This window comes from Amia ocellicauda, unplaced genomic scaffold (assembly GCF_036373705.1).
Source record: "Amia ocellicauda isolate fAmiCal2 unplaced genomic scaffold, fAmiCal2.hap1 HAP1_SCAFFOLD_41, whole genome shotgun sequence".
NCBI classification, from domain to species: domain Eukaryota; kingdom Metazoa; phylum Chordata; class Actinopteri; order Amiiformes; family Amiidae; genus Amia; species Amia ocellicauda.
Genome location: NW_027102981.1, coordinates 712,501 through 737,500, shown reverse-complemented (window position 1 = coordinate 737,500; position 25,000 = coordinate 712,501). Strand labels below are relative to the sequence as shown.

General features: G+C 43.5%; 17 non-coding genes and 4 pseudogenes across 17 annotated transcripts; all 21 read left to right on the top strand.

Moving 5' to 3' along the window:
* Positions 1-725: 725 nt before the first annotated feature.
* On the top strand, positions 726-844 carry LOC136735404 (5S ribosomal RNA). Its single transcript, XR_010811013.1, has one exon. It is a non-coding gene; the product is annotated as a 5S ribosomal RNA (ribosomal RNA).
* A 1,077-nt stretch (positions 845-1,921) lies between these two features.
* Positions 1,922-2,040, top strand: LOC136735377 (5S ribosomal RNA). Its single transcript, XR_010810988.1, has one exon. It is a non-coding gene; the product is annotated as a 5S ribosomal RNA (ribosomal RNA).
* Positions 2,041-3,117: 1,077 nt separating this feature from the next.
* On the top strand, positions 3,118-3,236 carry LOC136735376 (5S ribosomal RNA). Its single transcript, XR_010810987.1, has one exon. It is a non-coding gene; the product is annotated as a 5S ribosomal RNA (ribosomal RNA).
* Positions 3,237-4,291: 1,055 nt separating this feature from the next.
* LOC136735933 (5S ribosomal RNA) lies at positions 4,292-4,410 on the top strand. The gene has a single exon (XR_010811460.1). It is a non-coding gene; the product is annotated as a 5S ribosomal RNA (ribosomal RNA).
* Positions 4,411-5,487: 1,077 nt separating this feature from the next.
* LOC136735441 (5S ribosomal RNA) lies at positions 5,488-5,606 on the top strand. Its single transcript, XR_010811044.1, has one exon. It is a non-coding gene; the product is annotated as a 5S ribosomal RNA (ribosomal RNA).
* Positions 5,607-6,661: 1,055 nt separating this feature from the next.
* LOC136735251 (5S ribosomal RNA) lies at positions 6,662-6,780 on the top strand. The gene has a single exon (XR_010810870.1). It is a non-coding gene; the product is annotated as a 5S ribosomal RNA (ribosomal RNA).
* A 1,055-nt stretch (positions 6,781-7,835) lies between these two features.
* On the top strand, positions 7,836-7,954 carry LOC136735954 (5S ribosomal RNA). The gene has a single exon (XR_010811481.1). It is a non-coding gene; the product is annotated as a 5S ribosomal RNA (ribosomal RNA).
* Positions 7,955-9,020: 1,066 nt separating this feature from the next.
* On the top strand, positions 9,021-9,139 carry LOC136735634 (5S ribosomal RNA). Its single transcript, XR_010811170.1, has one exon. It is a non-coding gene; the product is annotated as a 5S ribosomal RNA (ribosomal RNA).
* Positions 9,140-10,189: 1,050 nt separating this feature from the next.
* Positions 10,190-10,308, top strand: LOC136735947 (5S ribosomal RNA). Its single transcript, XR_010811474.1, has one exon. It is a non-coding gene; the product is annotated as a 5S ribosomal RNA (ribosomal RNA).
* A 1,066-nt stretch (positions 10,309-11,374) lies between these two features.
* Positions 11,375-11,493, top strand: LOC136735633 (5S ribosomal RNA). Its single transcript, XR_010811169.1, has one exon. It is a non-coding gene; the product is annotated as a 5S ribosomal RNA (ribosomal RNA).
* Positions 11,494-12,559: 1,066 nt separating this feature from the next.
* On the top strand, positions 12,560-12,688 carry LOC136735384 (uncharacterized; annotated as a pseudogene).
* A 1,055-nt stretch (positions 12,689-13,743) lies between these two features.
* Positions 13,744-13,862, top strand: LOC136735738 (5S ribosomal RNA). The gene has a single exon (XR_010811268.1). It is a non-coding gene; the product is annotated as a 5S ribosomal RNA (ribosomal RNA).
* A 1,066-nt stretch (positions 13,863-14,928) lies between these two features.
* LOC136735491 (uncharacterized) lies at positions 14,929-15,037 on the top strand (annotated as a pseudogene).
* A 1,066-nt stretch (positions 15,038-16,103) lies between these two features.
* Positions 16,104-16,212, top strand: LOC136735428 (uncharacterized; annotated as a pseudogene).
* A 1,066-nt stretch (positions 16,213-17,278) lies between these two features.
* LOC136735340 (5S ribosomal RNA) lies at positions 17,279-17,397 on the top strand. Its single transcript, XR_010810957.1, has one exon. It is a non-coding gene; the product is annotated as a 5S ribosomal RNA (ribosomal RNA).
* A 1,066-nt stretch (positions 17,398-18,463) lies between these two features.
* Positions 18,464-18,582, top strand: LOC136735184 (5S ribosomal RNA). Its single transcript, XR_010810805.1, has one exon. It is a non-coding gene; the product is annotated as a 5S ribosomal RNA (ribosomal RNA).
* A 1,066-nt stretch (positions 18,583-19,648) lies between these two features.
* LOC136735279 (5S ribosomal RNA) lies at positions 19,649-19,767 on the top strand. Its single transcript, XR_010810896.1, has one exon. It is a non-coding gene; the product is annotated as a 5S ribosomal RNA (ribosomal RNA).
* Positions 19,768-20,832: 1,065 nt separating this feature from the next.
* LOC136735427 (uncharacterized) lies at positions 20,833-20,941 on the top strand (annotated as a pseudogene).
* A 1,066-nt stretch (positions 20,942-22,007) lies between these two features.
* Positions 22,008-22,126, top strand: LOC136735918 (5S ribosomal RNA). Its single transcript, XR_010811445.1, has one exon. It is a non-coding gene; the product is annotated as a 5S ribosomal RNA (ribosomal RNA).
* Positions 22,127-23,180: 1,054 nt separating this feature from the next.
* On the top strand, positions 23,181-23,299 carry LOC136735183 (5S ribosomal RNA). Its single transcript, XR_010810804.1, has one exon. It is a non-coding gene; the product is annotated as a 5S ribosomal RNA (ribosomal RNA).
* Positions 23,300-24,365: 1,066 nt separating this feature from the next.
* Positions 24,366-24,484, top strand: LOC136735182 (5S ribosomal RNA). The gene has a single exon (XR_010810803.1). It is a non-coding gene; the product is annotated as a 5S ribosomal RNA (ribosomal RNA).
* The last annotated feature ends 516 nt before the right edge of the window (positions 24,485-25,000 follow it).

Below are 25,000 nucleotides of genomic sequence, written 5' to 3'. Positions count from 1 at the left end.
TTGGGAACATACTTGAGAGCAAAGATCACATTCAACCTCATTCAAGGCACGGATGTGAATGCAACGGGATGAAATTACTGAAATGATGCCTGCCCTCGAACTGTGATGATGGACTACCCGACTCACCAATAATATTGGCTTCTGGTGTATTGAAGTACAGGAGCTGCTGGATTTGTGTGTTTTCTTACCCCCTCACCATAGTTTGTCAAATGTTTAAACAACTGAACTTATATTCAAGGTTTGTTTCTCTTCATATGTTTTACTGGTTTACATTTGTCTCAGCAACCTGTTGAATGATTCTTCTGCTTTCAAAACAAAATGACAACAGGATGAATGCACACATTTGAAAATACAATACATGCAATGTTATGCATCATAGTGATGCAACCTCCTTTCAGTTTCATACTGCATGTCAATTGAAATCCTTACTGAAATGCACACCTTCTCAAGATTGCGCTTGACTGGCGTGTCAGGCACTCAATTACAGCTGTTTTATCAAGACAATGTGTTCGTTTTGTAAAATATAGTTCCGGTCTGGTGTGGCACCCCAGCAAACGCACAACGTTGCCACAACGTTGCCACAACGTGGCGAGTTAGCAGGGACTGTCTGCGGCGCGCTGGTGTGTCCCGGGCTTTAGAGTAGAGAGACAGTTCAACTGTAAGTATGAACGGCAGAAACGGATATTGCCTTCCCTTTAAGTAGAGCGTCAGGGACAGCCTCCCTGGCTTACGGCCATACTAGCCTGAATACGCCCGATCTCCACCGATCTCGGAAGCCAGGCAGGCTCGGGCCTGGTCAGTACTTGGATGGGAGACCGCCTGGGAATACCAGGTGCTGTAAGCTTTTGCACCTTTTACACACCAGAGGGCGACAAATCACGAGTTTTAACTTTGGATACACACAATTTCATCATTATTTCAGATTTTACTTCCCCAAATACACAGGCATACAATAGATCTTGATCTCCAACGTAAACGGTCCCTAGTAACTAGGGTACATTCGTAAATTAAATGAGCATCATGGCTAGAAGTGACTCAATGTTGCCTAATCTTTCTCATCAAGAAATGACACAATTACAGCAACACAAAAAGGAACTCCACCACACAAAGTTCAGTGCTCACAAGGAGACTCATTCAACACACACGGTTCCATTCCCATTCATGCAAAGCACGAAAGTGTAAAACTTGGAAACATACTTGAGAGCAAAGATCACATTCAATCTCATTCAAGGCACGGATGTGAATGCAACGGGATGAAATTACTGAAATGATGCCTGCCCTCGAACTGTGATGATGGACTACCCGACTCGCCAATAATATTGGGTTCTGGTGTATTGAAATACAGGAGCTGCTGGATTTGTGTGTTTTCTTACCCCCTCACCATAGTTTGTCAAATGTTTAAACAACTGAACTTATATTCAAGGTTTGTTTCTCTTCATATGTTTTACTGGTTTACATTTGTCTCAGCAACCTGTTGAATGATTCTTCTGCTTTCAAAACAAAATGACAACAGGATGAATGCACACACTTGAAAATACAATACATGCAATGTTATGCATCATAGTGATGCAACCTCCTTTCAGTTTCATACTGCATGTCAATTGAAATCCTTACTGAAATGCACACCTTCTCAAGATTGCGCTTGACTGGCGTGTCAGGCACTCAATTACAGCTGTTTTATCAAGACAATGTGTTCGTTTTGTAAAATATAGTTCCGGTCTGGTGTGGCACCCCAACTAACGCACAACGTTGCCACAACGTTGCCACAACGTTGCCACAACGTGGCGTGTTAGCAGGGACTGTCTGCGGCGCGCTGGTGTGTCCCGGGCTTTAGAGTAGAGAGACAGTTCAACTGTAAGTATGATCGGCAGAAACGGATATTGCCTTCCCTTTAAGTAGAGCGTCAGGGACAGCCTCCCTGGCTTACGGCCATACTAGCCTGAATACGCCCGATCTCGACCGATCTCGGAAGCCAGGCAGGCTCGGGCCTGGTCAGTACTTGGATGGGAGACCGCCTGGGAATACCAGGTGCTGTAAGCTTTTGCACCTTTTACACACCAGAGGGCGACAAATCACGAGTTTTAACTTTGGATACACACAATTTCATCATTATTTCAGATTTTACTTCCCCAAATACACAGGCATACAATAGATCTTGATCTCCAACGTAAACGGTCCCTAGTAACTAGGGTACATTCGTAAATTAATTGAGCATCATGGCTAGAAATGACTCAATGTTGCCTAATCTTTCTCATCAAGAAATGACACAATTACAGCAACACAAAAAGGAACTCCACCACACAAAGTTCAGTGCTCACAAGGAGACTCATTCAACACACACGGTTCCATTCCCATTCATGCAAAGCACGAAAGTGTAAAACTTGGGAACATACTTGAGAGCAAAGATCACATTCAATCTCATTCAAGGCACGGATGTGAATGCAACGGGATGAAATTACTGAAATGATGCCTGCCCTCGAACTGTGATGATGGACTACCCGACTCGCCAATAATATTGGGTTCTGGTGTATTGAAATACAGGAGCTGCTGGATTTGTGTGTTTTCTTACCCCCTCACCATAGTTTGTCAAATGTTTAAACAACTGAACTTATATTCAAGGTTTGTTTCTCTTCATATGTTTTACTGGTTTACATTTGTCTCAGCAACCTGTTGAATGATTCTTCTGCTTTCAAAACAAAATGACAACAGGATGAATGCACACACTTGAAAATACAATACATGCAATGTTATGCATCATAGTGATGCAACCTCCTTTCAGTTTCATACTGCATGTCAATTGAAATCCTTACTGAAATGCACACCTTCTCAAGATTGCGCTTGACTGGCGTGTCAGGCACTCAATTACAGCTGTTTTATCAAGACAATGTGTTCGTTTTGTAAAATATAGTTCCGGTCTGGTGTGGCACCCCAACTAACGCACAACGTTGCCACAACGTTGCCACAACGTTGCCACAACGTGGCGTGTTAGCAGGGACTGTCTGCGGCGCGCTGGTGTGTCCCGGGCTTTAGAGTAGAGAGACAGTTCAACTGTAAGTATGATCGGCAGAAACGGATATTGCCTTCCCTTTAAGTAGAGCGTCAGGGACAGCCTCCCTGGCTTACGGCCATACTAGCCTGAATACGCCCGATCTCGACCGATCTCGGAAGCCAGGCAGGCTCGGGCCTGGTCAGTACTTGGATGGGAGACCGCCTGGGAATACCAGGTGCTGTAAGCTTTTGCACCTTTTACACACCAGAGGGCGACAAATCACGAGTTTTAACTTTGGATACACACAATTTCATCATTATTTCAGATTTTACTTCCCCAAATACACAGGCATACAATAGATCTTGATCTCCAACGTAAACGGTCCCTAGTAACTAGGGTACATTCGTAAATTAATTGAGCATCATGGCTAGAAGTGACTCAATGTTGCCTAATCTTTCTCATCAAGAAATGACACAATTACAGCAACACAAAAAGGAACTCCACCACACAAAGTTCAGTGCTCACAAGGAGACTCATTCAACACACACGGTTCCATTCCCATTCATGCAAAGCACGAAAGTGTAAAACTTGGGAACATACTTGAGAGCAAAGATCACATTCAATCTCATTCAAGGCACGGATGTGAATGCAACGGGATGAAATTACTGAAATGATGCCTGCCCTCGAACTGTGATGATGGACTACCCGACTCGCCAATAATATTGGGTTCTGGTGTATTGAAATACAGGAGCTGCTGGATTTGTGTGTTTTCTTACCCCCTCACCATAGTTTGTCAAATGTTTAAACAACTGAACTTATATTCAAGGTTTGTTTCTCTTCATATGTTTTACTGGTTTACATTTGTCTCAGCAACCTGTTGAATGATTCTTCTGCTTTCAAAACAAAATGACAACAGGATGAATGCACACACTTGAAAATACAATACATGCAATGTTATGCATCATAGTGATGCAACCTCCTTTCAGTTTCATACTGCATGTCAATTGAAATCCTTACTGAAATGCACACCTTCTCAAGATTGCGCTTGACTGGCGTGTCAGGCACTCAATTACAGCTGTTTTATCAAGACAATGTGTTCGTTTTGTAAAATATAGTTCCGGTCTGGTGTGGCACCCCAGCTAACGCACAACGTTGCCACAACGTTTCGTGTTAGCAGGGACTGTCTGTGGCGCGCTGGTGTGTCCCGGACTTTAGAGTAGAGAGACAGTTCAACTGCAAGTATGAGCGGCAGAAACGGATATTGCCTTCCCTTTAAGTAGAGCGTCAGGGACAGCCTCACTGGCTTACGGCCATACTAGCCTGAATACGCCCGATCTCGTCCGATCTCGGAAGCTAAGCAGGCTCCGGCCTGGTCAGTACTTGGATGGGAGACCGCCTGGGAATACCAGGTGCTGTAAGCTTTTGCATCTTTTACACACCAGAGGGCGACAAATCACGAGTTTTAACTTTGGATACACGCAATTTCATCATTATTTCAGATTTGACTTCCCCAAATACACAGGCATACAATAGATCTTGTTCTCCAACGTAAACGGTCCCTAGTAACTAGGGTACATTCGTAAATAAATTGAGCATCATGGCTAGAAGTGACTAAATGTTGCCTAATCTTTCTCATCGAGAAATGACACAATTACAGCAACACAAAAAGGAACTCCACCGGACAAAGTTCAGTGCTCACAAGGAGCCTCATTCAACACACACGGTTCCATTCCCATTCATGCAAAGCACGAAAGTGTAAAACTTGGGAACATACTTGAGAGCAAAGATCACATTCAATCTCATTCAAGGCACGGATGTGAATGCAACGGGATGAAATTACTGAAATGATGCCTGCCCTCGAACTGTGATGATGGACTACCCGACTCGCCAATAATATTGGGTTCTGGTGTATTGAAATACAGGAGCTGCTGGATTTGTGTGTTTTCTTACCCCCTCACCATAGTTTGTCAAATGTTTAAACAACTGAACTTATATTCAAGGTTTGTTTCTCTTCATATGTTTTACTGGTTTACATTTGTCTCAGCAACCTGTTGAATGATTCTTCTGCTTTCAAAACAAAATGACAACAGGATGAATGCACACACTTGTAAATACAATACATGCAATGTTATGCATCATAGTGATGCAACCTCCTTTCAGTTTCATACTGCATGTCAATTGAAATCCTTACTGAAATGCACACCTTCTCAAGATTGCGCTTGACTGGCGTGTCAGGCACTCAATTACAGCTGTTTTATCAAGACAATGTGTTCGTTTTGTAAAATATAGTTCCGGTCTGGTGTGGCACCCCAACTAACGCACAACGTTGCCACAACGTTGCCACAACGTTGCCACAACGTGGCGTGTTAGCAGGGACTGTCTGCGGCGCGCTGGTGTGTCCCGGGCTTTAGAGTAGAGAGACAGTTCAACTGTAAGTATGATCGGCAGAAACGGATATTGCCTTCCCTTTAAGTAGAGCGTCAGGGACAGCCTCCCTGGCTTACGGCCATACTAGCCTGAATACGCCCGATCTCGACCGATCTCGGAAGCCAGGCAGCCTCGGGCCTGGTCAGTACTTGGATGGGAGACCGCCTGGGAATACCAGGTGCTGTAAGCTTTTGCACCTTTTACACACCAGAGGGCGACAAATCACGAGTTTTAACTTTGGATACACACAATTTCATCATTATTTCAGATTTTACTTCCCCAAATACACAGGCATACAATAGATCTTGATCTCCAACGTAAACGGTCCCTAGTAACTAGGGTACATTCGTAAATTAATTGAGCATCATGGCTAGAAGTGACTCAATGTTGCCTAATCTTTCTCATCAAGAAATGACACAATTACAGCAACACAAAAAGGAACTCCACCACACAAAGTTCAGTGCTCACAAGGAGACTCATTCAACACACACGGTTCCATTCCCATTCATGCAAAGCACGAAAGTGTAAAACTTGGGAACATACTTGAGAGCAAAGATCACATTCAATCTCATTCAAGGCACGGATGTGAATGCAACGGGATGAAATTACTGAAATGATGCCTGCCCTCGAACTGTGATGATGGACTACCCGACTCGCCAATAATATTGGGTTCTGGTGTATTGAAATACAGGAGCTGCTGGATTTGTGTGTTTTCTTACCCCCTCACCATAGTTTGTCAAATGTTTAAACAACTGAACTTATATTCAAGGTTTGTTTCTCTTCATATGTTTTACTGGTTTACATTTGTCTCAGCAACCTGTTGAATGATTCTTCTGCTTTCAAAACAAAATGACAACAGGATGAATGCACACACTTGAAAATACAATACATGCAATGTTATGCATCATAGTGATGCAACCTCCTTTCAGTTTCATACTGCATGTCAATTGAAATCCTTACTGAAATGCACACCTTCTCAAGATTGCGCTTGACTGGCGTGTCAGGCACTCAATTACAGCTGTTTTATCAAGACAATGTGTTCGTATTGTAAAATATAGTTCCGGTCTGGTGTGGCACCCCAGCTAACGCACAACGTTGCCACAACGTTTCGTGTTAGCAGGGACTGTCTGTGGCGCGCTGGTGTGTCCCGGACTTTAGAGTAGAGAGACAGTTCAACTGCAAGTATGAGCGGCAGAAACGGATATTGCCTTCCCTTTAAGTAGAGCGTCAGGGACAGCCTCCCTGGCTTACGGCCATACTAGCCTGAATACGCCCGATCTCGTCCGATCTTGGAAGCTAAGCAGGCTCCGGCCTGGTCAGTACTTGGATGGGAGACCGCCTGGGAATACCAGGTGCTGTAAGCTTTTGCATCTTTTACACACCAGAGGGCGACAAATCACGAGTTTTAACTTTGGATACACGCAATTTCATCATTATTTCAGATTTGACTTCCCCAAATACACAGGCATACAATAGATCTTGTTCTCCAACGTAAACGGTCCCTAGTAACTAGGGTACATTCGTAAATAAATTGAGCATCATGGCTAGAAGTGACTAAATGTTGCCTAATCTTTCTCATCGAGAAATGACACAATTACAGCAACACAAAAAGGAACTCCACCGGACAAAGTTCAGTGCTCACAAGGAGCCTCATTCAACACACACGGTTCCATTCCCATTCATGCAAAGCACGAAAGTGTAAAACTTGGGAACATACTTGAGAGCAAAGATCACATTCAATCTCATTCAAGGCACGGATGTGAATGCAACGGGATGAAATTACTGAAATGATGCCTGCCCTCGAACTGTGATGATGGACTACCCGACTCGCCAATAATATTGGGTTCTGGTGTATTGAAATACAGGAGCTGCTGGATTTGTGTGTTTTCTTACCCCCTCACCATAGTTTGTCAAATGTTTAAACAACTGAACTTATATTCAAGGTTTGTTTCTCTTCATATGTTTTACTGGTTTACATTTGTCTCAGCAACCTGTTGAATGATTCTTCTGCTTTCAAAACAAAATGACAACAGGATGAATGCACACACTTGTAAATACAATACATGCAATGTTATGCATCATAGTGATGCAACCTCCTTTCAGTTTCATACTGCATGTCAATTGAAATCCTTACTGAAATGCACACCTTCTCAAGATTGCGCTTGACTGGCGTGTCAGGCACTCAATTACAGCTGTTTTATCAAGACAATGTGTTCGTTTTGTAATATATAGTTCCGGTCTGGTGTGGCACCCCAGCTAACGCACAACGTTGCCACAACGTTTCGTGTTAGCAGGGACTGTCTGCGGCGCGCTGGTGTGTCCCGGACTTTAGAGTAGAGAGACAGATCAACTGCAAGTATGAGCGGCAGAAACGGATATTGCCTTCCCTTTAAGTAGAGCGTCAGGGACAGCCTCCCTTGCTTACGACCATACTAGCCTGAATACGCCCGATCTCGTCCGATCTCGGAAGCTAAGCAGGCTCGGGCCTGGTCAGTACTTGGATGGGAGACCGCCTGGGAATACCAGGTGCTGTAAGCTTTTGCATCTTTTACACACCAGAGGGTGACAAATCACGAGTTTTAACTTTGGATACACGCAATTTCATCATTATTTCAGATTTGACTTCCCCAAATACACAGGCATACAATAGATCTTGTTCTCCAACGTAAACGGTCCCTAGAAACTAGGGTACATTCGTAAATAAATTGAGCATCATGGCTAGAAGTGACTAAATGTTGCCTAATCTATCTCATCGAGAAATGACACAATTACAGCAACACAAAAAGGAACTCCACCGGACAAAGTTCAGTGCTCACAAGGAGCCTCATTCAACACACACGGTTCCATTCCCATTCATGCAAAGCACGAAAGTGTAAAACTTGGGAACATACTTGAGAGCAAAGATCACATTCAATCTCATTCAAGGCACGGATGTGAATGCAACGGGATGAAATAACTGAATTGATGCCTGCCCTCGAACTGTGATGATGGACTACCCGACTCGCCAATAATATTGGGTTCTGGTGTATTGAAATACAGGAGCTGCTGGATGTGTGTGTTTTCTTACCCCCTCACCATAGTTTGTCAAATGTTTAAACAACTGAACTTATATTCAAGGTTTGTTTCTCTTCATATGTTTTACTGGTTTACATTTGTCTCAGCAACCTGTTGAATGATTCTTCTGCTTTCAAATTAAAATGACAACAGGATGAATGCACACACTTGAAAATACAATACATGCAATGTTATGCATCATAGTGATGCAACCTCCTTTCAGTTTCATACTGCATGTCAATTGAAATCCTTACTGAAATGCACACCTTCTCAAGATTGCGCTTGACTGGCGTGTCAGGCACTCAATTACAGCTGTTTTATCAAGACAATGTGTTCGTTTTGTAATACATAGTTCCGGTCTGGTGTGGCACCCCAGCTAACGCACAACGTTGCCACAATGTTGCCACAACGTGGCGTGTTAGCAGGGACTGTCTGCGGCGCACTGGTGTGTCCCGGGCTTTAGAGTAGAGAGACAGTTCAACTGTAAGTATGAACGGCAGAAACGGATATTGCCTTCCCTTTAAGTAGAGCGTCAGGGACAGCCTCCCTGGCTTACGGCCATACTAGCCTGAATACGCCCGATCTCGTCCGATCTCGGAAGCTAAGCAGGCTCGGGCCTGGTCAGTACTTGGATGGGAGACCGCCTGGGAATACCAGGTGCTGTAAGCTTTTGCATCTCTTACACACCAGAGGGCGACAAATCACGAGTTTTAACTTTGGATACACGCAATTTCATCATTATTTCAGATTTGACTTCCCCAAATACACAGGCATACAATAGATCTTGTTCTCCAACGTAAACGGTCCCTAGTAACTAGGGTACATTCGTAAATAAATTGAGCATCATGGCTAGAAGTGACTAAATGTTGCCTAATCTTTCTCATCGAGAAATGACACAATTACAGCAACACAAAAAGGAACTCCACCGGACAAAGTTCAGTGCTCACAAGGAGCCTCATTCAACACACACGGTTCCATTCCCATTCATGCAAAGCACGAAAGTGTAAAACTTGGGAACATACTTGAGAGCAAAGATCACATTCAATCTCATTCAAGGCACGGATGTGAATGCAACGGGATGAAATTACTGAAATGATGCCTGCCCTCGAACTGTGATGATGGACTACCCGACTCGCCAATAATATTGGGTTCTGGTGTATTGAAATACAGGAGCTGCTGGATTTGTGTGTTTTCTTACCCCCTCACCATAGTTTGTCAAATGTTTAAACAACTGAACTTATATTCAAGGTTTGTTTCTCTTCATATGTTTTACTGGTTTACATTTGTCTCAGCAACCTGTTGAATGATTCTTCTGCTTTCAAAACAAAATGACAACAGGATGAATGCACACACTTGAAAATACAATACATGCAATGTTATGCATCATAGTGATGCAACCTCCTTTCAGTTTCATACTGCATGTCAATTTAAATCCTTACTGAAATGCACACCTTCTCAAGATTGCGCTTGAATGGCGTGTCAGGCACTCAATTACAGCTGTTTTATCAAGACAATGTGTTAGTTTTGTAATTCATAGGTCTGGTGTGGCACCCCAGCTAACGCACAACGTTGCCACAACGTTTCGTGTTAGCAGGGACTGTCTGCGGCGCGCTGGTGTGTCCCGGACTTTAGAGTAGAGAGACAGTTCAACTGTAAGTATGAGCGGCAGAAACGGATATTGCCTTCCCTTTAAGTAGAGCGTCAGGGACAGCCTCCCTGGCTTACGGCCATACTAGCCTGAATACGCCCAATCTCGTCCGATCTTGGAAGCTAAGCAGGCTTGGGCTTGGTCAGTACTTGGATGGGAGACCGCCTGGGAATACCAGGTGCTGTAAGCTTTTGCATCTTTTACACACCAGAGGGCGACAAATCACGAGTTTTAACTTTGGATATACGCAATTTCATCATTATTTCAGATTTGACTTCCCCAAATACACAGGCATACAATAGATCTTGTTCTCCAACGTAAACGGTCCCTAGTAACTAGGGTACATTCGTAAATAAATTGAGCATCTTGGCTAGAAGTGACTAAATGTTGCCTAATCTTTCTCATCGAGAAATGACACAATTACAGCAACACAAAAAGGAACTCCACCGGACAAAGTTCAGTGCTCACAAGGAGCCTCATTCAACACACACGGTTCCATTCCCATTCATGCAAAGCACGAAAGTGTAAAACTTGGGAACTTACTTGAGAGCAAAGATCACATTCAATCTCATTCAAGGCACGGATGTGAATGCAACGGGATGAAATTACTGAAATGATGCCTGCCCTCGAACTGTGATGATGGACTACCCGACTCGCCAATAATATTGGGTTCTGGTGTATTGAAATACAGGAGCTGCTGGATGTGTGTGTTTTCTTACCCCCTCACCATAGTTTGTCAAATGTTTAAACAACTGAACTTATATTCAAGGTTTGTTTCTCTTCATATGTTTTACTGGTTTACATTTGTCTCAGCAACCTGTTGAATGATTCTTCTGCTTTCAAATTAAAATGACAACAGGATGAATGCACACACTTGAAAATACAATACATGCAATGTTATGCATCATAGTGATGCAACCTCCTTTCAGTTTCATACTGCATGTCAATTGAAATCCTTACTGAAATGCACACCTTCTCAAGATTGCGCTTGACTGGCGTGTCAGGCACTCAATTACAGCTGTTTTTTCAAGACAATGTGTTCGTTTTGTAATACATAGTTCCGGTCTGGTGTGGCACCCCAGCTAACGCACAACGTTGCCACAATGTTGCCACAACGTGGCGTGTTAGCAGGGACTGTCTGCGGCGCGCTGGTGTGTCCCGGGCTTTAGAGTAGAGAGACAGTTCAACTGTAAGTATGAACGGCAGAAACGGATATTGCCTTCCCTTTAAGTAGAGCGTCAGGGACAGCCTCCCTGGCTTACGGCCATACTAGCCTGAATACGCCCGATCTCGTCCGATCTCGGAAGCTAAGCAGGCTCGGGCCTGGTCAGTACTTGGATGGGAGACCGCCTGGGAATACCAGGTGCTGTAAGCTTTTGCATCTTTTACACACCAGAGGGCGACAAATCACGAGTTTTAACTTTGGATACACGCAATTTCATCATTATTTCAGATTTGACTTCCCCAAATACACAGGCATACAATAGATATTGTTCTCCAACGTAAACGGTCCCTAGTAACTAGGGTACATTCGTAAATAAATTGAGCATCATGGCTAGAAGTGACTAAATGTTGCCTAATCTTTCTCATCGAGAAATGACACAATTACAGCAACACAAAAAGGAACTCCACCGGACAAAGTTCAGTGCTCACAAGGAGCCTCATTCAACACACACGGTTCCATTCCCATTCATGCAAAGCACGAAAGTGTAAAACTTGGGAACATACTTGAGAGCAAAGATCACATTCAATCTCATTCAAGGCACGGATGTGAATGCAACGGGATGAAATTACTGAAATGATGCCTGCCCTCGAACTGTGATGATGGACTACCCGACTCGCCAATAATATTGGGTTCTGGTGTATTGAAATACAGGAGCTGCTGGATTTGTGTGTTTTCTTACCCCCTCACCATAGTTTGTCAAATGTTTAAACAACTGAACTTATATTCAAGGTTTGTTTCTCTTCATATGTTTTACTGGTTTACATTTGTCTCAGCAACCTGTTGAATGATTCTTCTGCTTTCAAAAAAAAATGACAACAGGATGAATGCACACACTTGAAAATACAATAAATGCAATGTTATGCATCATAGTGATGCAACCTCCTTTCAGTTTCATACTGCATGTCAATTGAAATCCTTACTGAAATGCACACCTTCTCAAGATTGCGCTTGACTGGCGTGTCAGGCACTCAATTACAGCTGTTTTATCAAGACAATGTGTTCGTTTTGTAATACATAGTTCCGGTCTGGTGTGGCACCCCAGCTAACGCACAACGTTGCCACAATGTTGCCACAACGTGGCGTGTTAGCAGGGACTGTCTGCGGCGCGCTGGTGTGTCCCGGGCTTTAGAGTAGAGAGACAGTTCAACTGTAAGTATGAACGGCAGAAACGGATATTGCCTTCCCTTTAAGTAGAGCGTCAGGGACAGCCTCCCTGGCTTACGGCCATACTAGCCTGAATACGCCCGATCTCGTCCGATCTCGTCCGATCTCGGAAGCCAAGCAGGCTCGGGCCTGGTCAGTACTTGGATGGGAGACCGCCTGGGAATACCAGGTGCTGTAAGCTTTTGCATCTCTTACACACCAGAGGGCGACAAATCACGAGTTTTAACTTTGGATACACGCAATTTCATCATTATTTCAGATTTGACTTCCCCAAATACACAGGCATACAATAGATCTTGTTCTCCAACGTAAACGGTCCCTAGTAACTAGGGTACATTCGTAAATAAATTGAGCATCATGGCTAGAAGTGACTAAATGTTGCCTAATCTTTCTCATCGAGAAATGACACAATTACAGCAACACAAAAAGGAACTCCACCGGACAAAGTTCAGTGCTCACAAGGAGCCTCATTCAACACACACGGTTCCATTCCCATTCATGCAAAGCACGAAAGTGTAAAACTTGGGAACATACTTGAGAGCAAAGATCACATTCAATCTCATTCAAGGCACGGATGTGAATGCAACGGGATGAAATTACTGAAATGATGCCTGCCCTCGAACTGTGATGATGGACTACCCGACTCGCCAATAATATTGGGTTCTGGTGTATTGAAATACAGGAGCTGCTGGATTTGTGTGTTTTCTTACCCCCTCACCATAGTTTGTCAAATGTTTAAACAACTGAACTTATATTCAAGGTTTGTTTCTCTTCATATGTTTTACTGGTTTACATTTGTCTCAGCAACCTGTTGAATGATTCTTCTGCTTTCAAAACAAAATGACAACAGGATGAATGCACACACTTGAAAATACAATACATGCAATGTTATGCATCATAGTGATGCAACCTCCTTTCAGTTTCATACTGCATGTCAATTGAAATCCTTACTGAAATGCACACCTTCTCAAGATTGCGCTTGACTGGCGTGTCAGGCACTCAATTACAGCTGTATTATCAAGACAATGTGTTCGTTTTGTAATACATAGTTCCGGTCTGGTGTGGCACCCCAGCTAACGCACAACGTTGCCACAACGTTTCGTGTTAGCAGGGACTGTCTGCGGCGCGCTGGTTTGTCCCGGGCTTTAGAGTAGAGTGACAGTTCAACTGTAAGTATGAACGGCAGAAACTGATATTGCCTTCCCTTTAAGTAGAGCGTCAGGGACAGCCTCCCTGGCTTACGGCCATACTAGCCTGAATACGCCCGATCTCGTCCGATCTCGGAAGCTAAGCAGGCTCGGGCCTGGTCAGTACTTGGATGGGAGACCGCCTGGGAATACCGGGTGCTGTAAGCTTTTGCATCTTTTACACACCAGAGGGCGACAAATCACGAGTTTTAACTTTGGATACACGCAATTTCATCATTATTTCAGATTTTACTTCCCCAAATACACAGGCATACAATAGATCTTGTTCTCCAACGTAAACGGTCCCTAGTAACTAGGGTACATTCGTAAATAAATTGAGCATCATGGCTAGAAGTGACTAAATGTTGCCTAATCTTTCTCATCGAGAAATGACACAATTACAGCAACACAAAAAGGAACTCCACCAGACAAAGTTCAGTGCTCACAAGGAGCCTCATTCAACACACACGGTTCCATTCCCATTCATGCAATGCACGAAAGTGTAAAACTTGGGAACATACTTGAGAGCAAAGATCACATTCAATCTCATTCAAGGCACGGATGTGAATGCAACGGGATGAAATTACTGAAATGATGCCTGCCCTCGAACTGTGATGATGGACTACCCGACTCGCCAATAATATTGGGTTCTGGTGTATTGAAATACAGGAGCTGCTGGATTTGTGTGTTTTTTTACCCCCTCACCATAGTTTGTCAAATGTTTAAACAACTGAACTTATATTCAAGGTTTGTTTCTCTTCATATGTTTTACTGGTATACATTTGTCTCAGCAACCTGTTGAATGATTCTTCTGCTTTCAAAACAAAATGACAACAGGATGAATGCACACACTTGAAAATACAATACATGCAATGTTATGCATCATAGTGATGCAACCTCCTTTCAGTTTCATACTGCATGTCAATTGAAATCCTTACTGAAATGCACACCTTCTCAAGATTGCGCTTGACTGGCGTGTCAGGCACTCAATTACAGCTGTTTTATCAAGACAATGTGTTCGTTTTGTAATATATAGTTCCGGTCTGGTGTGGCACCCCAGCTAACGCACAACGTTGCCACAATGTTGCCACAACGTGGCGTGTTAGCAGGGACTGTCTGCGGCGCGCTGGTGTGTCCCGGGCTTTAGAGTAGAGAGACAGTTCAACTGTAAGTATGAACGGCAGAAACGGATATTGCCTTCCCTTTAAGTAGAGTGTCAGGGACAGCATTCCTGGCTTACGGCCATACTAGCCTGAATACGCACGATCTCGGAAGCTAAGCAGGCTTGGGCCAGGTCAGTACTTGGATGGGAGACCGCCTGGGAATACCAGGTGCTGTAAGCTTTTGCATCTTTTACACACCAGAGGGCGACAAATCACGAGTTTTAACTTTGGATACACGCAATTTCATCATTATTTCAGATTTTACTTCCCCAAATACACAGGCATACAATAGATCTTGTTCTCCAACGTAAACGGTCCCTAGTAACTAGGGTACATTCGTAAATAAATTGAGCATCATGGCTAGAAGTGACTAAATGTTGCCTAATCTTTCTCATCGAGAAATGACACAATTACAGCAACACAAAAAGGAACTCCACCGGACAAAGTTCAGTGCTCACAAGGAGCCTCATTCAACACACACGGTTCCATTCCCATTCATGCAATGCACGAAAGTGTAAAACTTGGGAACATACTTGAGAGCAAAGATCACATTCAATCTCATTCAAGGCACGGATGTGAATGCAACGGGATGAAATTACTGAAATGATGCCTGCCCTCGAACTGTGATGATGGACTACCCGACTCGCCAATAATATTGGGTTCTGGTGTATTGAAATACAGGAGCTGCTGGATTTGTGTGTTTTTTTACCCCCTCACCATAGTTTGTCAAATGTTTAAACAACTGAACTTATATTCAAGGTTTGTTTCTCTTCATATGTTTTACTGGTTTACATTTGTCTCAGCAACCTGTTGAATGATTCTTCTGCTTTCAAAACAAAATGACAACAGGATGAATGCACACACTTGAAAATACAATACATGCAATGTTATGCATCATAGTGATGCAACCTCCTTTCAGTTTCATACTGCATGTCAATTGAAATCCTTACTGAAATGCACACCTTCTCAAGATTGCGCTTGACTGGCGTGTCAGGCACTCAATTACAGCTGTTTTATCAAGACAACGTGTTCGTTTTGTAATATATAGTTCCGGTCTGGTGTGGCACCCCAGCTAACGCACAACGTTGCCACAATGTTGCCACAACGTGGCGTGTTTGCAGGGACTGTCTGCGGCGCGCTGGTGTGTCCCGGGCTTTAGAGTAGAGAGACAGTTCAACTGTAAGTATGAACGGCAGAAACGGATATTGCCTTCCCTTTAAGTAGAGTGTCAGGGACAGCATTCCTGGCTTACGGCCATACTAGCCTGAATACGCCCGATCTCGGAAGCTAAGCAGGCTTGGGCCAGGTCAGTACTTGGATGGGAGACCGCCTGGGAATTCCAGGTGCTGTAAGCTTTTGCATCTTTTACACACCAGAGGGCGACAAATCACGAGTTTTAACTTTGGATACACGCAATTTCATCATTATTTCAGATTTGACTTCCCCAAATACACAGGCATACAATAGATCTTGTTCTCCAACGTAAACGGTCCCTAGTAACTAGGGTACATTCGTAAATAAATTGAGCATCATGGCTAGAAGTGACTAAATATTGCCTAATCTTTCTCATCGAGAAATGACACAATTACAGCAACACAAAAAGGAACTCCACCGGACAAAGTTCAGTGCTCACAAGGAGCCTCATTCAACACACACGGTTCCATTCCCATTCATGCAAAGCACGAAAGTGTAAAACTTGGGAACATACTTGAGAGCAAAGATCACATTCAATCTCATTCAAGGCACGGATGTGAATGCAACGGGATGAAATTACTGAAATGATGCCTGCCCTCGAACTGTGATGATGGACTACCCGACTCGCCAATAATATTGGGTTCTGGTGTATTGAAATACAGGAGCTGCTGGATTTGTGTGTTTTCTTACCCCCTCACCATAGTTTGTCAAATGTTTAAACAACTGAACTTATATTCAAGGTTTGTTTCTCTTCATATGTTTTACTGGTTTACATTTGTCTCAGCAACCTGTTGAATGATTCTTCTGCTTTCAAAACAAAATGACAACAGGATGAATGCACACACTTGAAAATACAATACATGCAATGTTATGCATCATAGTGATGCAACCTCCTTTCAGTTTCATACTGCATGTCAATTGAAATCCTTACTGAAATGCACACCTTCTCAAGATTGCGCTTGAATGGCGTGTCAGGCACTCAATTACAGCTGTTTTATCAAGACAATGTGTTCGTTTTGTAATATATAGTTCCGGTCTGGTGTGGCACCCCAGCTAATGCACAACATTGCCACAATGTTGCCACAACGTGGCGTGTTAGCAGGGACTGTCTGCGGCGCGCTGGTGTGTCCCGGGCTTTAGAGTAGAGAGACAGTTCAACTGTAAGTATGAACGGCAGAAACGGATATTGCCTTCCCTTTAAGTAGAGCGTCAGGGACAGCCTCCCTGGCTTACGGCCATACTAGCCTGAATACGCCCGATCTCGTCCGATCTCGGAAGCTAAGCAGGCTCGTTCCTGGTCAGTACTTGGATGGGAGACCGCCTGGGAATACCTGGTGCTGTAAGCTTTTGCATCTTTTACACACCAGAGGGCGACAAATCACGAGTTTTAACTTTGGATACACGCAATTTCATCATTATTTCAGATTTGACTTCCCCAAATACACAGGCATACAATAGATCTTGTTCTCCAACGTAAACGGTCCCTAGTAACTAGGGTACATTCGTAAATAAATTGAGCATCATGGCTAGAAGTGACTAAATGTTGCCTAATCTTTCTCATCGAGAAATGAGACAATTACAGCAACACAAAAAAGAACTCCACCGGACAAAGTTCAGTGCTCACAAGGAGCCTCATTCAACACACACGGTTCCATTCCCATTCATGCAAAGCACGAAAGTGTAAAACTTGGGAACATACTTGAGAGCAAAGATCACATTCAATCTCATTCAAGGCACGGATGTGAATGCAACGGGATGAAATTACTGAAATGATGACTGCCCTCGAACTGTGAAGATGGACTACCCGACTTGCCAATAATATTGGGTTCTGGTGTATTGAAATACAGGAGCTGCTGGATTTGTGTGTTTTCTTAACCCCTCACCATAGTTTGTCAAATGTTTAAACAACTGAACTTATATTCAAGGTTTGTTTCTCTTCATATGTTTTACTGGTTTACATTTGTCTCAGCAACCTGTTGAATGATTCTTCTGCTTTCAAAACAAAATGACAACAGGATGAATGCACACACTTGAAAATACAATACATGCAATGTTATGCATCATAGTGATGCAACCTCCTTTCAGTTTCATACTGCATGTCAATTGAAATCCTTACTGAAATGCACACCTTCTCAAGATTGCGCTTGACTGGCGTGTCAGGCACTCAATTACAGCTGTTTTATCAAGACAATGTGTTCGTTTTGTAATATATAGTTCCGGTCTGGTGTGGCACCCCAGCTAACGCACAACGTTGCCACAATGTTGCCACAACGTGGCGTGTTAGCAGGGACTGTCTGCGGCGCGCTGGTGTGTCCCGGGCTTTAGAGTAGAGAGACAGTTCAACTGTAAGTATGAACGGCAGAAACGGATATTGCCTTCCCTTTAAGTAGAGCGTCAGGGACAGCCTCCCTGGCTTACGGCCATACTAGCCTGAATACGCCCGATCTCGTCCGATCTCGGAAGCTAAGCAGGCTCGTGCCTGGTCAGTACTTGGATGGGAGACCGCCTGGGAATACCAGGTGCTGTAAGCTTTTGCATCTTTTACACACCAGAGGGCGACAAATCACGAGTTTTAACTTTGGATACACGCAATTTCATCATTATTTCAGATTTTACTTCCCCAAATACACAGGCATACAATAGATCTTGTTCTCCAACGTAAACGGTCCCTAGTAACTAGGGTATATTCGTAAATAAATTGAGCATCATGGCTAGAAGTGACTAAATGTTGCCTAATCTTTCTCATCGAGAAATTACACAATTACAGCAACACAAAAAGGAACTCCACCGGACAAAGTTCAGTGCTCACAAGGAGCCTCATTCAACACACACGGTTCCATTCCCATTCATGCAAAGCACGAAAGTGTAAAACTTGGGAACATACTTGAGAGCAAAGATCACATTCAATCTCATTCAAGGCACGGATGTGAATGCAACGGGATGAAATTACTGAAATGATGCCTGCCCTCGAACTGTGATGATGGACTACCCGACTCGCCAATAATATTGGGTTCTGGTGTATTGAAATACAGGAGCTGCTGGATTTGTGTGTTTTCTTACCCCCTCACCATAGTTTGTCAAATGTTTAAACAACTGAACTTATATTCAAGGTTTGTTTCTCTTCATATGTTTTACTGGTTTACATTTGTCTCAGCAACCTGTTGAATGATTCTTCTGCTTTCAAAACAAAATGACAACAGGATGAATGCACACACTTGAAAATACAATACATGCAATGTTATGCATCATAGTGATGCAACCTCCTTTCAGTTTCATACTGCATGTCAATTGAAATCCTTACTGAAATGCACACCTTCTCAAGATTGCGCTTGACTGGCGTGTCAGGCACTCAATTACAGCTGTTTTATCAAGACAATGTGTTCGTTTTGTAAAATATAGTTCCGGTCTGGTGTGGCACCCCAGCTAACGCACAACGCTGCCACAACGTTGCCACAACGTGGCATGTTAGCAGGGACTGTCTGCGGCGCGCTGGTGTGTCCCGGGCTTTAGAGTAGAGAGACAGTTCAACTGTAAGTATGAACGGCAGAAACGGATATTGCCTTCCCTTTAACTAGAGCGTCAGGGACAGCCTCCCTGGCTTACGGCTATACTAGCCTGAATACGCCCGATCTCGTCCGATCTCGGAAGCCAAGCAGGCTCGGGTCTGGTCAGTACTTGGATGGGAGACCGCCTGGGAATACCAGGTGCTGTAAGCTTCTGCACCTTTTACACACCAGAGGGCGACAAATTACGAGTTTTAACTTTGGATACACACAATTTCATCATTATTTCAGATTTTACTTCCCCAAATACACAGGCATACAATAGATCTTGTTCTCCAATGTAAACGGTCCCTAGTAACTAGGGTACATTCGTAAATAAATTGAGCATCATGGCTAGAAGTGACTAAATGTTGCCTAATCTTTCTCATCGAGAAATGACACAATTACAGCAACACAAAAAGAACTCCACCGGACAAAGTTCAGTGCTCACAAGGAGCCTCATTCAACACACACGGTTCCATTCCCATTCATGCAAAGCACGAAAGTGTAAAACTTGGGAACATACTTGAGAGCAAAGATCACATTCAATCTCATTCAAGGCACGGATGTGAATGCAACGGGATGAAATTACTGAAATGATGCCTGCCCTCGAACTGTGATGATGGAGTACCCGACTCGCCAATAATATTGGGTTCTGGTGTATTGAAATACAGGAGCTGCTGGATTTGTGTGTTTTCTTACCCCCTCACCATAGTTTGTCAAATGTTTAAACAACTGAACTTATATTCAAGGTTTGTTTCTCTTCATATGTTTTACTGGTTTACATTTGTCTCAGCAACCTGTTGAATGATTCTTCTGCTTTCAAAACAAAATGACAACAGGATGAATGCACACACTTGAAAATACAATACATGCAATGTTATGCATCATAGTGATGCAACCTCCTTTCAGTTTCATACTGCATGTCAATTGAAATCCTTACTGAAATGCACACCTTCTCAAGATTGCGCTTGACTGGCGTGTCAGGCACTCAATTACAGCTGTTTTATCAAGACAACGTGTTCGTTTTGTAATATATAGTTCCGGTCTGGTGTGGCACCCCAGCTAACGCACAACGTTGCCACAATGTTGCCACAACGTGGCGTGTTAGCAGGGACTGTCTGCGGCGCGCTGGTGTGTCCCGGGCTTTAGAGTAGAGAGACAGTTCAACTGTAAGTATGAACGGCAGAAACGGATATTGCCTTCCCTTTAAGTAGAGTGTCAGGGACAGCATTCCTGGCTTACGGCCATACTAGCCTGAATACGCCCGATCTCGGAAGCTAAGCAGGCTTGGGCCAGGTCAGTACTTGGATGGGAGACCGCCTGGGAATTCCAGGTGCTGTAAGCTTTTGCATCTTTTACACACCAGAGGGCGACAAATCACGAGTTTTAACTTTGGATACACGCAATTTCATCATTATTTCAGATTTGACTTCCCCAAATACACAGGCATACAATAGATCTTGTTCTCCAACGTAAACGGTCCCTAGTAACTAGGGTACATTCGTAAATAAATTGAGCATCATGGCTAGAAGTGACTAAATATTGCCTAATCTTTCTCATCGAGAAATGACACAATTACAGCAACACAAAAAGGAACTCCACCGGACAAAGTTCAGTGCTCACAAGGAGCCTCATTCAACACACACGGTTCCATTCCCATTCATGCAAAGCACGAAAGTGTAAAACTTGGGAACATACTTGAGAGCAAAGATCACATTCAATCTCATTCAAGGCACGGATGTGAATGCAACGGGATGAAATTACTGAAATGATGCCTGCCCTCGAACTGTGATGATGGACTACCCGACTCGCCAATAATATTGGGTTCTGGTGTATTGAAATACAGGAGCTGCTGGATTTGTGTGTTTTCTTACCCCCTCACCATAGTTTGTCAAATGTTTAAACAACTGAACTTATATTCAAGGTTTGTTTCTCTTCATATGTTTTACTGGTTTACATTTGTCTCAGCAACCTGTTGAATGATTCTTCTGCTTTCAAAACAAAATGACAACAGGATGAATGCACACACTTGAAAATACAATACATGCAATGTTATGCATCATAGTGATGCAACCTCCTTTCAGTTTCATACTGCATGTCAATTGAAATCCTTACTGAAATGCACACCTTCTCAAGATTGCGCTTGAATGGCGTGTCAGGCACTCAATTACAGCTGTTTTATCAAGACAATGTGTTCGTTTTGTAATATATAGTTCCGGTCTGGTGTGGCACCCCAGCTAATGCACAACATTGCCACAATGTTGCCACAACGTGGCGTGTTAGCAGGGACTGTCTGCGGCGCGCTGGTGTGTCCCGGGCTTTAGAGTAGAGAGACAGTTCAACTGTAAGTATGAACGGCAGAAACGGATATTGCCTTCCCTTTAAGTAGAGCGTCAGGGACAGCCTCCCTGGCTTACGGCCATACTAGCCTGAATACGCCCGATCTCGTCCGATCTCGGAAGCTAAGCAGGCTCGGGCCTGGTCAGTACTTGGATGGGAGACTGCCTGGGAATACCAGGTGCTGTAAGCTTTTGCATCTTTTACACACCAGAGGGCGACAAATCACGAGTTTTAACTTTGGATACACGCAATTTCATCATTATTTCAGATTTTACTTCCCCAAATACACAGGCATACAATAGATCTTGTTCTCCAACGTAAACGGTCCCTAGTAACTAGGGTACATTCGTAAATAAATTGAGCATCATGGCTAGAAGTGACTAAATGTTGCCTAATCTTTCTCATCGAGAAATGACACAATTACAGCAACACAAAAAGGAACTCCACCGGACAAAGTTCAGTGCTCACAAGGAGCCTCATTCAACACACACGGTTCCATTCCCATTCATGCAAAGCACGAAAGTGTAAAACTTGGGAACATACTTGAGAGCAAAGATCACATTCAATCTCATTCAAGGCACGGATGTGAATGCAACGGGATGAAATTACTGAAATGATGCCTGCCCTCGAACTGTGATGATGGACTACCCGACTCGCCAATAATATTGGGTTCTGGTGTATTGAAATACAGGAGCTGCTGGATTTGTGTGTTTTCTTACCCCCTCACCATAGTTTGTCAAATGTTTAAACAACTGAACTTATATTCAAGGTTTGTTTCTCTTCATATGTTTTACTGGTTTACATTTGTCTCAGCAACCTGTTGAATGATTCTTCTGCTTTCAAAACAAAATGACAACAGGATGAATGCACACACTTGAAAATACAATACATGCAATGTTATGCATCATAGTGATGCAACCTCCTTTCAGTTTCATACTGCATGTCAATTGAAATCTTACTGAAATGTACACCTTCTCAAGATTGCGCTTGACTGGCGTGTCAGGCACTCAATTACAGCTGTATTATCAAGACAATGTGTTCGTTTTGTAATATATAGTTCCGGTCTGGTGTGGCACCCCAGCTAACGCACAATGTTGCCACAACGTGGCGTGTTAGCAGGGACTGTCTGCGGCGCGCTGGTGTGTCCCGGGCTTTAGAGTAGAGAGACAGTTCAACTGTAAGTATGAACGGCAGAAACGGATATTGCCTTCCCTTTAAGTAGAGCGTCAGGGACAGCCTCCCTGGCTTACGGCCATACTAGCCTGAATACGCCCGATCTCGTCCGATCTCGGAAGCTAAGCAGGCTCGTGCCTGGTCAGTACTTGGATGGGAGACCGCCTGGGAATACCAGGTGCTGTAAGCTTTTGCATCTTTTACACACCAGAGGGCGACAAATCACGAGTTTTAACTTTGGATACACGCAATTTCATCATTATTTCAGATTTTACTTCCCCAAATACACAGGCATACAATAGATCTTGTTCTCCAACGTAAACGGTCCCTAGTAACTAGGGTATATTCGTAAATAAATTGAGCATCATGGCTAGAAGTGACTAAATGTTGCCTAATCTTTCTCATCGAGAAATTACACAATTACAGCAACACAAAAAGGAACTCCACCGGACAAAGTTCAGTGCTCACAAGGAGCCTCATTCAACACACACGGTTCCATTCCCATTCATGCAAAGCACGAAAGTGTAAAACTTGGGAAAATACTTGAGAGCAAAGATCACATTCAATCTCATTCAAGGCACGGATGTGAATGCAACGGGATGAAATTACTGAAATGATGCCTGCCCTCGAACTGTGATGATGGACTACCCGACTCGCCAATAATATTGGGTTCTGGTGTACTGAAATACAGGAGCTGCTGGATTTGTGTGTTTTCTTACCCCCTCACCATAGTTTGTCAAATGTTTAAACAACTGAACTTATATTCAAGGTTTGTTTCTCTTCATATGTTTTACTGGTTTACATTTGTCTCAGCAACCTGTTGAATGATTCTTCTGCTTTCAAAACAAAATGACAACAGGATGAATGCACACACTTGAAAATACAATACATGCAATGTTATGCATCATAGTGATGCAACCTCCTTTCAGTTTCATACTGCATGTCAATTGAAATCCTTACTGAAATGCACACCTTCTCAAGATTGCGCTTGACTGGCGTGTCAGGCACTCAATTACAGCTGTTTTATCAAGACAATGTGTTCGTTTTGTAAAATATAGTTCCGGTCTGGTGTGGCACCCCAGCTAACGCACAACGCTGCCACAACGTTGCCACAACGTGGCGTGTTAGCAGGGACTGTCTGCGGCGCGCTGGTGTGTCCCGGGCTTTAGAGTAGAGAGACAGTTCAACTGTAAGTATGAACGGCAGAAACGGATATTGCCTTCCCTTTAACTAGAGCGTCAGGGACAGCCTCCCTGGCTTACGGCCATACTAGCCTGAATACGCCCGATCTCGTCCGATCTCGGAAGCTAAGCAGGCTCGTGCCTGGTCAGTACTTGGATGGGAGACCGCCTGGGAATACCAGGTGCTGTAAGCTTTTGCATCTTTTACACACCAGAGGGCGACAAATCACGAGTTTTAACTTTGGATACACGCAATTTCATCATTATTTCAGATTTTACTTCCCCAAATACACAGGCATACAATAGATCTTGTTCTCCAACGTAAACGGTCCCTAGTAACTAGGGTATATTCGTAAATAAATTGAGCATCATGGCTAGAAGTGACTAAATGTTGCCTAATCTTTCTCATCGAGAAATTACACAATTACAGCAACACAAAAAGGAACTCCACCGGACAAAGTTCAGTGCTCACAAGGAGCCTCATTCAACACACACGGTTCCATTCCCATTCATGCAAAGCACGAAAGTGTAAAACTTGGGAAAATACTTGAGAGCAAAGATCACATTCAATCTCATTCAAGGCACGGATGTGAATGCAACGGGATGAAATTACTGAAATGATGCCTGCCCTCGAACTGTGATGATGGACTACCCGACTCGCCAATAATATTGGGTTCTGGTGTACTGAAATACAGGAGCTGCTGGATTTG